The sequence below is a fragment of the Prunus mume genome, linkage group LG2 (assembly GCF_029339155.1).
Source record: "Prunus mume cultivar Tortuosa linkage group LG2, ASM2933915v1, whole genome shotgun sequence".
Lineage (NCBI taxonomy): Eukaryota > Viridiplantae > Streptophyta > Magnoliopsida > Rosales > Rosaceae > Prunus > Prunus mume.
The window spans coordinates 31742853-31756463 of record NC_142699.1 but is presented as its reverse complement, the minus strand read 5'-3'; the positions used below and the strand labels follow the sequence as shown (position 1 = coordinate 31756463).

The 13611-nt window shown below is 35.1% G+C and overlaps 1 long non-coding RNA gene across 25 annotated transcripts; it reads right to left on the bottom strand.

Annotated features, from left to right (window-relative positions):
- Window positions 1-5112: 5112 nt before the first annotated feature.
- Window positions 5113-11420, bottom strand: LOC107880557 (uncharacterized). 25 transcript variants are annotated; one of them, XR_016124565.1, is made up of 10 exons: window positions 11261-11420; window positions 10620-11014; window positions 10239-10327; window positions 9228-9945; window positions 8036-8101; window positions 7842-7872; window positions 7438-7714; window positions 7106-7249; window positions 5853-6316; window positions 5113-5530 (listed from the first exon to the last, which is right to left on the bottom strand). It is a non-coding gene; the product is annotated as an uncharacterized LOC107880557 (long non-coding RNA). The 25 variants fall into 25 exon arrangements; XR_001677450.2 differs by having other exon boundaries at window positions 8036-9945; XR_016124559.1 differs by having other exon boundaries at window positions 7438-7872.
- Window positions 11421-13611: the final 2191 nt, after the last annotated feature.

Here is a 13611-nt window from a genome sequence, read left to right as displayed (position 1 = left end):
AGTAAACAAGTCTAGGAAATGACAATACAAATTTCGTACTAACAATCTCCCTTTGGCATTTCCTAGACAAAACACCTATTACAACTCAAAAGAAATTACATGGATTTAACAAATGAATTTTTATTCTAAGCTTGAAGCCCTGAATCCCTGCACATTATGAAACAACAAAACCAGTGAAGCATGTGGGAGAAGAAATGTAATTCAAAGCAGAATTACAACACAACTCCCCCTTAATTCCATAACACAATCTCTCCCCCTTAATTCCACAACACAATCTCTCCCCCTTTTTGTCAGGAAATCCAAAGGGCAAAGAATGAACATAAGGGAGCATATATAAGAGGGAAAGAAAAAAAAAAAATAAAATAAAATCAGATTGCATTCCCAACATATAAAGACATAGAGAATAACCAATAAAGCATGTAAGAGGCTTTATCTTGAAAACAAACAAATTTTTTTTTTTTTTGGGATAAGCGACAGGAAAATAGAGAACTAAAAAGAATAATGAGAAGTAGTTAAGAACCAAAACATATAAAAACAAAAGCAATACACTCAAGACAGAAAGCTCAAAACAATCAAGACATAAAACATACTGTAGATGCAGACCCAAAGTTCTCTTGAAGATATAATTATTTTCCATTCATAAACATGCCAAGTTTGTGAGTAAAGAATGAAAGAAGCAACAAACCCTTTGTTGTCTTGAACGCATGTGAAGCAAAGCATGTCAGGGACAAACACACGACAGCACACGAGACTCACAAACTCACAGAGAACAGAGAGGCATACCACAGTCATGGTGAAAGATAAAAAGGCATCAAATGAGTCTACCATCAAGGAGCAAATGTGTTAAATGAACTCTTTTTCAATTAAGCACAAAAAATATGTCCACACAAGACGAATCCCACCAAAGATTGCACAAACACTAAGTGCATAGTAAGTATAAGAAGATCAATTTATATATATATTTTTTAATACGAATTTAGTGGCTCACTTTATCTAGCTTTCGACATGATCCATGTAACGGATGGTCAATCAGTGTGCTTACGTCAGATGACTGGAGGCAACTGGGTGATGAAGCACCCCTGGGGAAATACTGATCCGAATCATGAAGGCTCCAAAGATAAGCAAGGATAGCAAACCATCACAACCTGTTGACTCGAACCTCGACGTTGGTTAGACAAGAGGCCCGGTTACTGAGCAATGAGTGGTTGACACCCTTTTTTTTCTTTTCTTTTTTTTTTAATTATTATTTTTTTTTATAAACAAATCAAGAACTTACGCACAGTAGTGTTATGGCAATCCAAAGAGAGACAAGTGCATGATAAGAGATATTCAAAGGACTTCAAGGAAAAGAGTGTGGTGTGCAAAATAAAAATAAATAGATGGATAGATCATTTAATGCAGTTTATAATGCACAAAGACAATGGAAACCTTTGTGTGAAGCTGAGAGTGTAAGTTCTTAATATAGTGCAATGTCAGAGCCCAATCTAAGATCAACAAATACGTTCAGACAGTTACAGGATTGATACACCTTAACAATCCTTGCACGAACTGGACAGATTTATAAACACAGAAATTAATTGAAAAATCATAAAACATGAAAGAGGCTTTGGCATGCAATAAACTCAAATTAATCTAGAGCACATATACCTAAAGACTTTCTAAGAGTGTCAAATCAAGATTATCCAAGGGTTTTGCAGCAATACATTTAAGATCCAAACTTTCTAAAGCAACGGGTTCATGCACAACATTAGTGGAGGAAGACATACAATTATGATTTTCCTTTTTCCTCCAAACTAACTTTGTCTTAGTTGACAAACAATGAAAAGAAGATAGTTTGGATAAGCGGTTTACCTCTTTCATAAGATTTGAAATCTTATGTTGGATACTTACTTTTCCACCCATGCCATGAGAATTTGAGCGAACAAATTCGTTTGAAGCTTATTGCATCTCGGTCTTATGTGCCCACGAGTTCCACAAAGTGACAAATTGGAATAAATTTCTTGACTTCATGAGAGGCAGAAGGTTCAATAGGTGAAGTGGATTTGACAAACTTTGTTTTAAACACAGCGGAAGACTTATTACTTGGTTCAAATCCCAAGCCTCGTTTGTCACCATCTCTTCGTCCCATGCTAATCATCTTGTCAATTTTCTGCACCAATGGTTAAAGAAACAATCCTTTCTTTTGAATTTTTAAGTTCAAGTTCAAGGGCTTTGTTGTCAGAAGTTAGAGAAGCAATTAATTTATTATGATCAGTCAATTTTTTCTGCAAAAACATCAATTTTTCGTTCATACCTGCACTTACCTTTTCGGAATCTGCATCAGGGGATTGAAACTCGTTTGCAATCCTGCAATTTTCCAGCTTCAGCACAGCAACTTCTTTGACGAGCTCACTATTTTGTTTACTGAGCTTCTGAGATGCAGCCAACAAATCATCATATTTGTTCATGATAAACTCAATATTTATACCTTTACAATCATCATCCTCACGTGATTCATCCAAGCTAACTGTGGTTATAAGTGCAACCGTCTTTTCATCATTCTCGCATTCCGATTCACTATCACTCCAAGTAGTATGCATTGCCTTATTCTTGCCATCCTTTTGTTTCTTTAAGGTGTTGGCACATTCCGAAGATATGTGTCCATAGCCTTCACATTCGAAACATTTGACCTTTTCTCTTGGATTCTTTCGCTCATTTAACCTGCAAATTTAGATCCACCATCAGTATAGTTAACAAACCTATTTTTAGAATTTATACCTTTTGAATCTCGACTCCTTGATCTCTGATTCTTGAGAAAGTTCATGAATCGTTGTGAGGTGTTAATTCCTCATCACTGCAATCTTCATTTGAATGCTCATCATCTTCTTCATTCACAACCTTGAACGCATAACATTTTGCTCTTTTTAAGAGGTAGATGTTTCATCTCATAGGTTTGTATGGACCCTATGAGTTCTTGAACTTTCAAGGTGTTCAAGTCACGGATCTCTTCAATAGCCGTGATCTTTGGTTGAAACCACGTTGAGGCAAGGATCTCAAAATCTTTTTCACAACTCTATCTTCTGAATTTTTCACCTAAACTGAACAAGCATTCACAATTACACAAAGTTTAGCATAAAATTCAGAAAAAGTTTCATTCTCATCCATCATAAGTGTCTCAAATCGTAAAGTGTGCATTTGAAGCTTGGCCCTTGACAGTATCTGTTCCTTCATGAGTAACCTGCAAAATATCCCAAGCTTCCTTAGAAGTATCACAACACATATATATTCAAATTGATCGGAAGAGACAGAGTAAATAAAGCATTTAACCCTTTTGATTATTAGTCTTGTGTGACTTCTGCAGATGGTCCACTCTCTCTAGTTTTGAGGACTGGGTTTCTTCATCTCCTTTTCCGATCGCCTTTGTGGGTTTAGAAATCCATGAACCACTGTGCTCCATACACGTTCATCTAAGGACCAAAGAGCGACTTCATTTTGGCCTTCCAAGCGCCATAGTTGTTGCCATCAAATATGGTGGATGTGCAATTGAGCGAGGCACGATCCATCCTAAGGTATGTTAGATCTTGCTGAGTATGTCCAGCAACCTGCTCTGATGCCAATTGAAAATACCTGCAGGATGACTCAAAATGCCTAGAGGAGGTGAATAGGCCAATTTAAGATTCTAATCAAATAAATAAAAATAAACTTGGTAGCAGGATTGATATGGCTTATCAATCACCAACGTCTTGGCATAAAATAAAGAACACGAGAGAATTATTTTACGTGGTAAAACCCCACCTCTGGGAAAATCCACGGGACTCCTCAGTCCAACACAAATCCACTATAGAACGATGATTACAAGAAGTACTCACACACTTATCCTAGACACATTCTAGATAATGTTTGCACCGACTTCTTCGTAACTCAACCACTGGGATGATCTTCGACACTCCTTATGTTGAGCACATACGGCCACGATTGCTTCAAGCTCACCGGAGGAAAACCGCCACCACGGTCTTGGTGCCCTCAACCGTATGAGTCACCGACATGCATATGAATGCAATATGAATGATTAAAGTGTTTGATAAATCACCAAGTAAACATTGAACACTTGATGATTTATCTCAAATATGCGCACAGCAGCTTTTCTTAGAATTCTATATGCTGAAAACAAATATCTCAAAAAGCTCTCAAATAAAAGAATGGCACATAATCTTTTATACAAGACTTGTTCTCTCTCATGGGAGAAACCCAATAGGTCACGAATCATCAACTTCCTATTGCACCACAACCTATCATCAATAGGAGATTTGATTCACCTTGGACTCAAAGTAATGACGCCTCTCTTTAAACCAAATTGACTAAGAGGTAAGCAACAAGCAAAGTCACAATAGGAAAAGATAATATTTTAACTTCAATTAAAATAGAGTTGAACTAGGAAAGTAATCTCAAGAGATAAAATCTAATCCTATTAAAAATAAGATTAAGATAAAAATACTTTGAGTGAAAAAAAAAACTCCAACTAGGAATCCTATAATGAATGCATGATTATGTCATGATTTACCTGAAGTCAAGTTTCTCATATCGGTCAAGTCATGCCTCGGATGTATGGGGTTGAATGAGTTGTGCCAAAACATCCAGTAAACAAGTCTAGGAAATGACAATACAAATTTCGTACTAACAGTTGGGAAAAAAATAAAACAGCAGAATATAACAGTTCGAAAAATGGAAAAAAGGGAAAATTTGAGTACAGAGTAGTTGATAGGTCCAAGTTAAAGGGAAATATTTTGGATGGATATGAAATTATGATCCAAAAAATTTCAACTTTGGCACGCCCAGATCATGTATGACATCTGAAAGTTCCAAGTTACAAAAGTTTCAAAACAAAACCGAATTACATGGGAATGAATCAATGGAAGGAAAGAGTTGGCCAGTCTCTTATTTAAGCAGTTGTAACAACACATGCGAATATAGATTAAAGAATAAAACTATATTTTCTCTTCCAGGAAAAAGAAAAAGAAAAAGAAAAAGAAAGAATAAAACTATATATTTGAACTGCATATACTGATCATCAAATCACATCTCTCACCCCCAGATAAAATGATATTAAGAGGTAATGCTCTTCCATAAACACAATTGAAGAAGAAAATGGCATTTCATTGATTAGTTATCATATTTACAGTCACATACTTATATACAACCAAGTGATCCTTTAACTAGCCCAACAGAATTATTGCTCATCAATACCTAATCCTCTTAAGTATAACTATAAATACAACTGAGAATATATTTAAAACTATATCCGCAGTGTTCTTCTGTTATTATGTTTCCTTCCGATATCCTTCTAGTGAGCCGGCAGACTTGCTTCCTTCTGCTGCTGCTGCTTCTGCATGTATGGTTTGCCTAGATGAAGGGAAATTGATTTTGTGCAAATATATCCTTCCACTCGTAGCATGTTCCACCTAATCTGGATGATTATGAAGGATATGTATCATTCAACTTTTTAATGGCAGGGAGTTGCCAAAGCCCAAAGGTGATTGCTTATTTCTGTGGCCTAGAAAAAAGAAACAGAACAAGAACAAGACATCTAATGAGACTCACGGATTTTAAAAAAAAGAGTAAGTCTAGGAGTAGAGAGCATCAATGTTTAGAAATTAAGACAAGGGCATTTCTCTTTTGAAAGCTTCCACCATGTTTTTGCAGGATTTGATTGTTCATGGATTTTGGGATAGATTTTGACAACCAAATTCTTACTTGCAAGCTAAATAATTAAAAACAATGAGTAAAACAAGGATCATAAAACCTTGAAAGTACAATGTTATAAATTCAAGAGAGTTGGTAGATAAATGAAAATTGAATGATGAGCAAATACATACCTAGGCTCTGGTAAATCATTGATTCGATGTTCTGGAAAAGGGAAAGGCAAGCGCTTCAATATGATCATCATTGTCCTCTTCATCTTGGCCTTCAGCCGCCTCACAAAATTCACCATTTTCTCTCGGTATTTCATATTGAACCCTAAAACCTAATTGGTAATCAGACGAATAGAAAGGACTGGTTTGGTTACATGATACACTCTCAGAGTCTTTATCAGGTGATCTTTATAGATGAGAAATTTAGGGTTCAAAGGACCCTCAAACAAGAGACGAATAGAAGGGAGAGATTTTTTAGAGCACTGTACATTCAAGGAAATCTTCATTCTCAGAAGGGAGGCCCAATTCCTGATGGCTGGAAGTTGAAGAGTGAAGTCCAAAAGGACAGATCTAAAACCTCGTGCTACTGGTATCCAGCAACTGGTCAGCACTTTTTCACCTATGAACCTGATATTAGGAGCAGTGACCTGATAAATAAACACATATTAAAACGTTAGAATATTCTGAAAATGAAATTAGTGATATAAACCTAGCTACAAAAATCAGAGGTGTAAACACTGAAACTGAAAATATTCTCTAGCAACCAGAGTATTAAAAGTACTTCAAGGATTTAAAGCTGACATTAATTATATGACATCTAGAGCTCAAGTTTGATACTGAGCTCGAACCCTCAGAGTTATTGAGTTAGAAAATTAAGATTTATTTCATCACAACCTGGAACTTAATTGAACTAAACCTTTATATTTCCAAATAAAACCAATTTGATATCACTTGTATTCAACATATTCGATATAAATACAAAAGACTAATTTTCTTTTTGTAGAAAGAAAGAAATTAAATAATATATATATATATATATATATATATATAAGCCTACCAATAAAAAGTTGACATTTTGGAAGCAGAAAATCAAGAAAGAAATTAAAAATAATTGGGTCTATTCAAGATCGACCCAAGCAAGATACCCCAAGAAAGATAACTTTTTAGCATATTAAAAGCATCAGGACACTACAAAAAATAGACCCAATTGGGACTGTTTTTCGGAATCAGATATGGGCAGTCCAATTAACCACAGTTGGCATCAGCATTAGATTTTTCTTCTCCGAATCCTAAGAAAGCTTCTGTGCTCAGAGGCTAAGGTTTCATAAAACAGAAACAGAACTTCAACGATACATATGATAATAAATAATGATAAGTTGGAACCATGCTAAAAAATGATCAAGAAGCCTAAAGAGGGTAAATTTACTGAGGTATACCTCTCTGGTAAATCAAGGATTCGATGTTTTCCAACCCCAGCTAGGTCAGGCTCAGTAACGGCTCCATCATCCTCTTCATCTTGGCCTTCGCACGCCTCACAAACTTTTACCATTTGCTCTCCCTATTTCTGTCTCAGTGGAACCCTAAAATTTATTCAGTAATGAGAGGACCAAAGAGGAGAGGAGAAGTTTGTGCACAGATCTCAGTCTCAATATGGTCAGTTTTATAGATGAAAAGGAGGGTTGTAAAAAATTTGGCTCATTTGAAATCAGTGGTATTCTGAAATCAGATATGGGATGTTATCTGCAGGTTTGGTAAGTAATGTTGTTACCTTAAAAAGAATAAAGAGAGGTTGCCAGGTGCAGTGTATGCTTCATTTCAAATTGGCAAGTAAATCTGTAAAATCTGGAAATCAAATTTCAGGCAGCGGTAAGTAAATTCTGCAAAAAACGATGTTATAAACATACTCTTGTTCTTGTAATCTAGTTTTTGGACATTAGAGCATCTCCAATGGGCTCTCTAAATGACATCAATCCATGTAAGGAAGATATTATGGATGACTGGTTACGGGAAGGATTGAAGTTTTTTCTTTTTTGGGTTTCCAATACCTGATAAAAAAATATTGACATCAATTCATGAAACAGCCATAAAATCACATGATAGATTTCAAAGCAAGTTCCGCAGAGGCATTTGAATGGGAAGACATGCACCCACAAGTCATTCTAATGGTCATACCAGTTAACGAGCAGCAACCATATACTAACACCTGCAAGGCATTCCAATACGCATATATTATATATACCAACACCAAAAACCATTCGGTTAGCGAAATTCCAATTTATATACTGGAAGGAACATCCAAGCACTTTCATAAATGTATAAGCATATTGCATCTCATCCTTGTTCGTACTTGGTTTTGGACAACTTACATTACCAATTGTTTGCAAAACAAACCCAATGCATAAACTCAACTTTTGCCATGCAGCCTCCTCCAACTAAAATGAAAACCAATCATCCAGTAAAAATGAAGGTTAAAATTCTCAAATAGTTCAGTGTACATAAAGATCATACAGATGATGAGTAATTTAGTAGTGATCAATTCCATGATGCGATATTTTCTTGTACCAAACAGAGCTCTAAAACTTAAGAGTTCCATAAAAAGTATGTAGGATTTTCTCAGAGGGAAAAAACAGTTCCCCCGTTGATACTCTTCACCCAAGTGCTCTGAGTTGCAAGAGGTCCAAAATGTATACAGTTCCAAAAATAATTCTGTGCTAAACCTATGATCATAACTATCACCATCAAGAACCATAACGAGAATAATTGCTCAACAAATTGCACCTAATTGACAATAAACCATAATAATCACATTGGGAAGAGACTACTTCTCCAACTTAATTTGTATAAAATACCATCACGAGATCAATAAATCAATCAATTATCCAAAGCTTAATGTATCTCTACACGAGACTTCCACATAGTACTCAACACACAAGATGGCTAGCGACACAAATACACATGCTTTGTGAAGCAGATTCAGATATATAACTGATATTGATCAATACCTTAAGGGGCAAAATTAAATACCCCTTCGTGCATGCATTTATGAAAAGAAAACTACAATTCAGGCTTATATGAACATAATTGATCCGTTTTCCATGCGTGGGAGGTACATTAGAACGCTGCAACAAAAAAGGTATTTTAATTACAACACCCACTGAACATTGTTAGATCCATTTTCTGTTGATACTAAAACAAGACTATTGCCAAAAACACACAAGACTGTTGCCAAGCCTATCTCATAAAGAATAAAAGCAGCGAAGAAACACCAAACCCTAGTGACTTATCATTCAACCAAAAACAGACTTTGGTACAAAGCCTAAGGTACCTATTCTTAGAGGCACACGGTATGCACCATGCCTAAATTGGCACTAAGCTTAAAATTTGTCTCTTTTTTTAAAAGAATTTCATGCTTTGAAAGCAAATAGGGATTGGAAGTGGACTGAAAGCTGGAGAGAGTCCACTGGTTCAGATGAAGACAATGATTCGTAGCTGCCATAATTCCAAATACTTTGGATGAATACACACCAAAAAGAAGTAAAGCTGGTGTACTATACTTACAAGGAAGGAGGCTTTCTATGTATGCGTTAAGTCCGCTGTACACGTGTTGAAACAGATCTTCATTCATCAAATTCGTCCCAAGTTTGGACTGTTCTGAAAGGAAGGATAACTGGCAAATGGTACACACAGAGATCTTATGAGAGGGAAAATGCACTGTGATTGTTGCGGGGGAAAAAAAAAAGAAAGAGAAAGAATCAACAATCTGCATGAAGAAGAAAGGCCTTCATTGATTTATTATCAAATTTACAATCACATAATTATATAAACCAAAAGAAAGCCTTTAAGAAGCTCAACAGATTTATATCAAGTCAATCTCTTGTTTACAACTTCATCAACAATGCCCTCCAGTTGAGATGTTTGCTTCTCTTCAAGTGAATTGGCAGGCTTAGCCTGAGTTAGGAAATGTGAATGAGTGCAAATGGATGGCAGGGAGACATGAACGCTACCATACTAAGCCCATGACAATAGCCACAGACAAAAATGGGAATACATGCATTTAGGACTTGCATATACGAAGGGGACTTGATTTGCTGCAAGATATATATCATTGCACTCCCACCATGTTCTACCTAAAATTAAGGGTACGGTTCTACACGACCTGTTAGCAGGCCATTAAGTTATCTGCCAATAGGTCTATCGAGTAAGCCAATGCAGTTGCACTGGCTTCACAGCTTCTTCTCCTAGCTCTGCTTATCATCAGCTCCTGCAATCAATATGACTGAAATTGAATTAAAATACAAAATACTCTATATACCGAAACATGACATGTAGTCCAAAGATCTAGAGCTGAATCTATATGAGGACAGTAGTTGATAGGTCCAAGTTGGAATATTCTAAATTCCCCTGTTGATTCTTTTAAACCAGGTACAGAGTACGTACTATGGCTAAATTGACACTAAGCACGCTTATAAATCAAGTAGGAAGCATTGGAAATGAACTTAGACTTTGAGAGATCATCCACTTGGTTCAGAGATTAAGGCACACAAATAAAAAGAAGCCATATATACTTACAAGGAAGGAGGCTTTCTGCATATATTAAGTCCACAAGAGAAAGGTTTTCAAACGGATCCTTGATCAAGTTCGTCCCAAATTGGTCTATTCTGCGAGAAAGGAGAAAGGTGAAAGTTAAATAAGGAAATCTTATAAGCATGTTCCCCCTCTTCAATTGTTGCAAAAAAGAAGATGTACAATGTGCATGAAGAAAAATGGCCTTTCACATCTATTATCAGATTTACAATCACATAATTATATACAACCAAGTGAGCCTTTAAGAGCTGAACAGATTTAGAGCTCATCAATAAGTAAACCTCTCAACTAACTATAAATACATGAATCATGTTTACAACTCTATCAACAATGCCCTCCTGCTAAGATTTTATATCTTCAAGTCACCTGGCAGACTCCCTTCCTTCTTCTGCTCAAATAAGTAGCTAGCTTCCCCTCAGCCCGTATTATTAGGAAATGTGGGAACATGTGGATTTGGAGGCATCTTTCCTGTGTTTCAAGAACTGTCCCATTAATGCCTTGTTGCCTTTGAAAGTTTAGGGTTAGAAGGACCCTCAAACAAAGAGGAAGTAGAAAGGAGATATTTCTGAGAGCATTGTTGAAGGAAAGAATCATTCTCAAATATGGCAGATAAGCATTCGGATGCCCCAATTCCCGATGGCTGGTTTCTGAAAATTCTTTGCTGAGATTGAAGGCTGTCTCCAAAAAATGGCTTTTGTTGATTCAAGACAACCACTTTTCCCAACATATGGACCAAGGCACCCCTTTTGACTCTTGTTTATCTGTATTTGCGAAAACAAATGAGATGTACTTCATATTAATATCTACGGCTGAATTTATATGAAACCTAGAACTTATAAAATTTATTTTTCATATGAACCATATATTCTAAAAGGGGATGTTAATTCTCACAGTTTGAGTCGGAAAATTAATATCAAATTCATCTCAACCTGAACCCTAACGAGCTAAAACGTTTTGTAAGTTCAGGGGAATTGGTGGATAAATGAAAATAAGATAAGGAAATATACCTCTTCTGGTAGATCATCGATTCGATAATTTTGAACTCTAGCTAGGTCAGGCTTTCCAATACCAGCACCATCATCGTCTTCATCTTCGCATTCGGAAGCCTCACAAATTTTGACCACTCTCTCTCCCTCTGTGTCTCGGTTTTTTACCAATTTTATTTTAAAAATAGTATCGCCGCGCGGCTATACTCATATAGTCTAGCCGACGGCTACTATAGGCGGACGGCTATACATAGCTACGTTTTTCCCAATTTTTTTTTAAAATAAGATACCCCTTAAGTAGCATAATATGGATTTCTCTTTTTTTAAATTACTTTAATTAATAGTTTAAAAGTATCGCCACATGGCTACACTCTATAAATATAATATTTTAACGATATAGCTGCGCGGCTATACGCCATAAATATAATATTTTAATTGTAGAGCCGCTCGGCTATACACCTTGGATATATCATTCTTCTAAAGGTATACCCTAAAAATATTATATCTTTAAAATGGTGCCTTGGGGAATAATATAGCGTTTCATGTCGTCAACTCTGCTAACTCGCCATCGATTTCAACTGATTCATTTTGTTTAATTCTTACACACAGCAATACAATGCATGCTTCAAGGTCTGAAATTGAGCAACGTTTGTATTTTTACTGCTTTAATGTTGCCTGGGCTCCTATCATGTCTCCACTACTTCAACTCAGAAAACTGATGGATGGGTCTGATATACTACTTACGTGTTAGGTACATTATGTTATATTTATATTTACCTAGTAATTAAGTATATTATCCTATATTTACCCAATAATTAGATATATTATATCATATTTACCTAGTAGTCAGGTAAATATTTGTTGGGAAGATATCATCAATAATTATCCTACTTCCATTGTTTTATATAAACTTCTTTTATGTCATGGTGGCAATAGAAGGATTCTAAATTTAAAATCTGAAATCTATTTAGAATGAAAGAATCGATATACTAATTTGGATTTTCAATTACTATTCTTTCCTTATTTACCTCAAAGGATAAAATTGACACATGAAAAAATTAATAAAAGTCAATGGACCCAAATCTACAGCAAAAAAAGTGTGGACTAAACCCAATGACGGCTAGGAATTTTGAACTTAGATCAAAGAACCCCTAATAATTTTTTTTGATATAAACCAAAACAATAGGCTTAAAGTGATCATTATAAAAATTTAAAAAAAAACAGATAAAACAGGAAAGTGGTAAGTTTCTTTCTATCGATTGTTTTGGTGGTTTGCTTTTCTTACTTGCTTTTAAAAGTTTGGGGTGGATGGATTACCTATTTAGTTGATTAAAGAATTAATTAGAATTTAGAGTTTCCTATTCCTATTCCTCTATATTTAAAATTGATGATATTTTTATTGACAAAATAAATTTAAAGAAAAAAAAAAAACAAAACAAGAAACTGGACTAAAGCCCAAAATTGGAAGACAATTTATTCAACATCAGGGCCATGAAGTTATAAATATAGGGGCAATTCAAATTAAAAGCCAAGGAATGTAAAAACGAAATAGAGAAACCATATCAGCTTTTTAATTCTTGTCAATATAGTTTCACTAAAACCCCCAAAATGGGGGCAGAAATGTTAATTTTGGAGTTGATTTTGGGTGTGTTTCTTTTATTTTTGTTGCACTGCAACTTGAAAAGGATAACACAATGAACTCGATTGGTGTATAATTTTATCCTATCATACTAGTTTGAAAACTAAAATGAATTAATAGATTTGTTTAGTTCGATTATGCTATTAGGTTGATGCTTAAATCAATCTAACATGAATCATAAATTGGCCGAGTTGCTTATCCCTATTTACTTATCAATGTCATGCCCAACAAATTTATGACTACGCCCTTAGAGTGATGTTGCTACTACTATCATGAGTCCAAGAGTAGGAGATTCTACACATAACATAAGTACATGTACAATACGACTATTGTAAGTTTGTTTTTTAAAACATGTGAGGCGTATATTGAACACGAATGTATTATTGAAAAATACATACGTATGTGTATAATAAAATATTAATTAAACGTGAAAGTGCTAAATTCTTTATACTAGTAATAACTTTGGAAAAGTAAAAAATTAAAAGGGGAAAATAGAGACTTGGGTAATGACCTAATAGTAATGGATAACTACTCTTATCGATAAACGAAAATTGGGGAAAAAATTTAAAAGACAAAGGATCCTAGTACATATATAAGTATAGCCGCACGGCTCTACTTTTTTTGACATGTCTAAGAAGCATAGTAGCACAGCTTGACTGGGTTTTTTTTTTTTTTTTTTTGTTTTAATTGCCTTTAATATATATATATATATATATATTATGGGATCCGATGT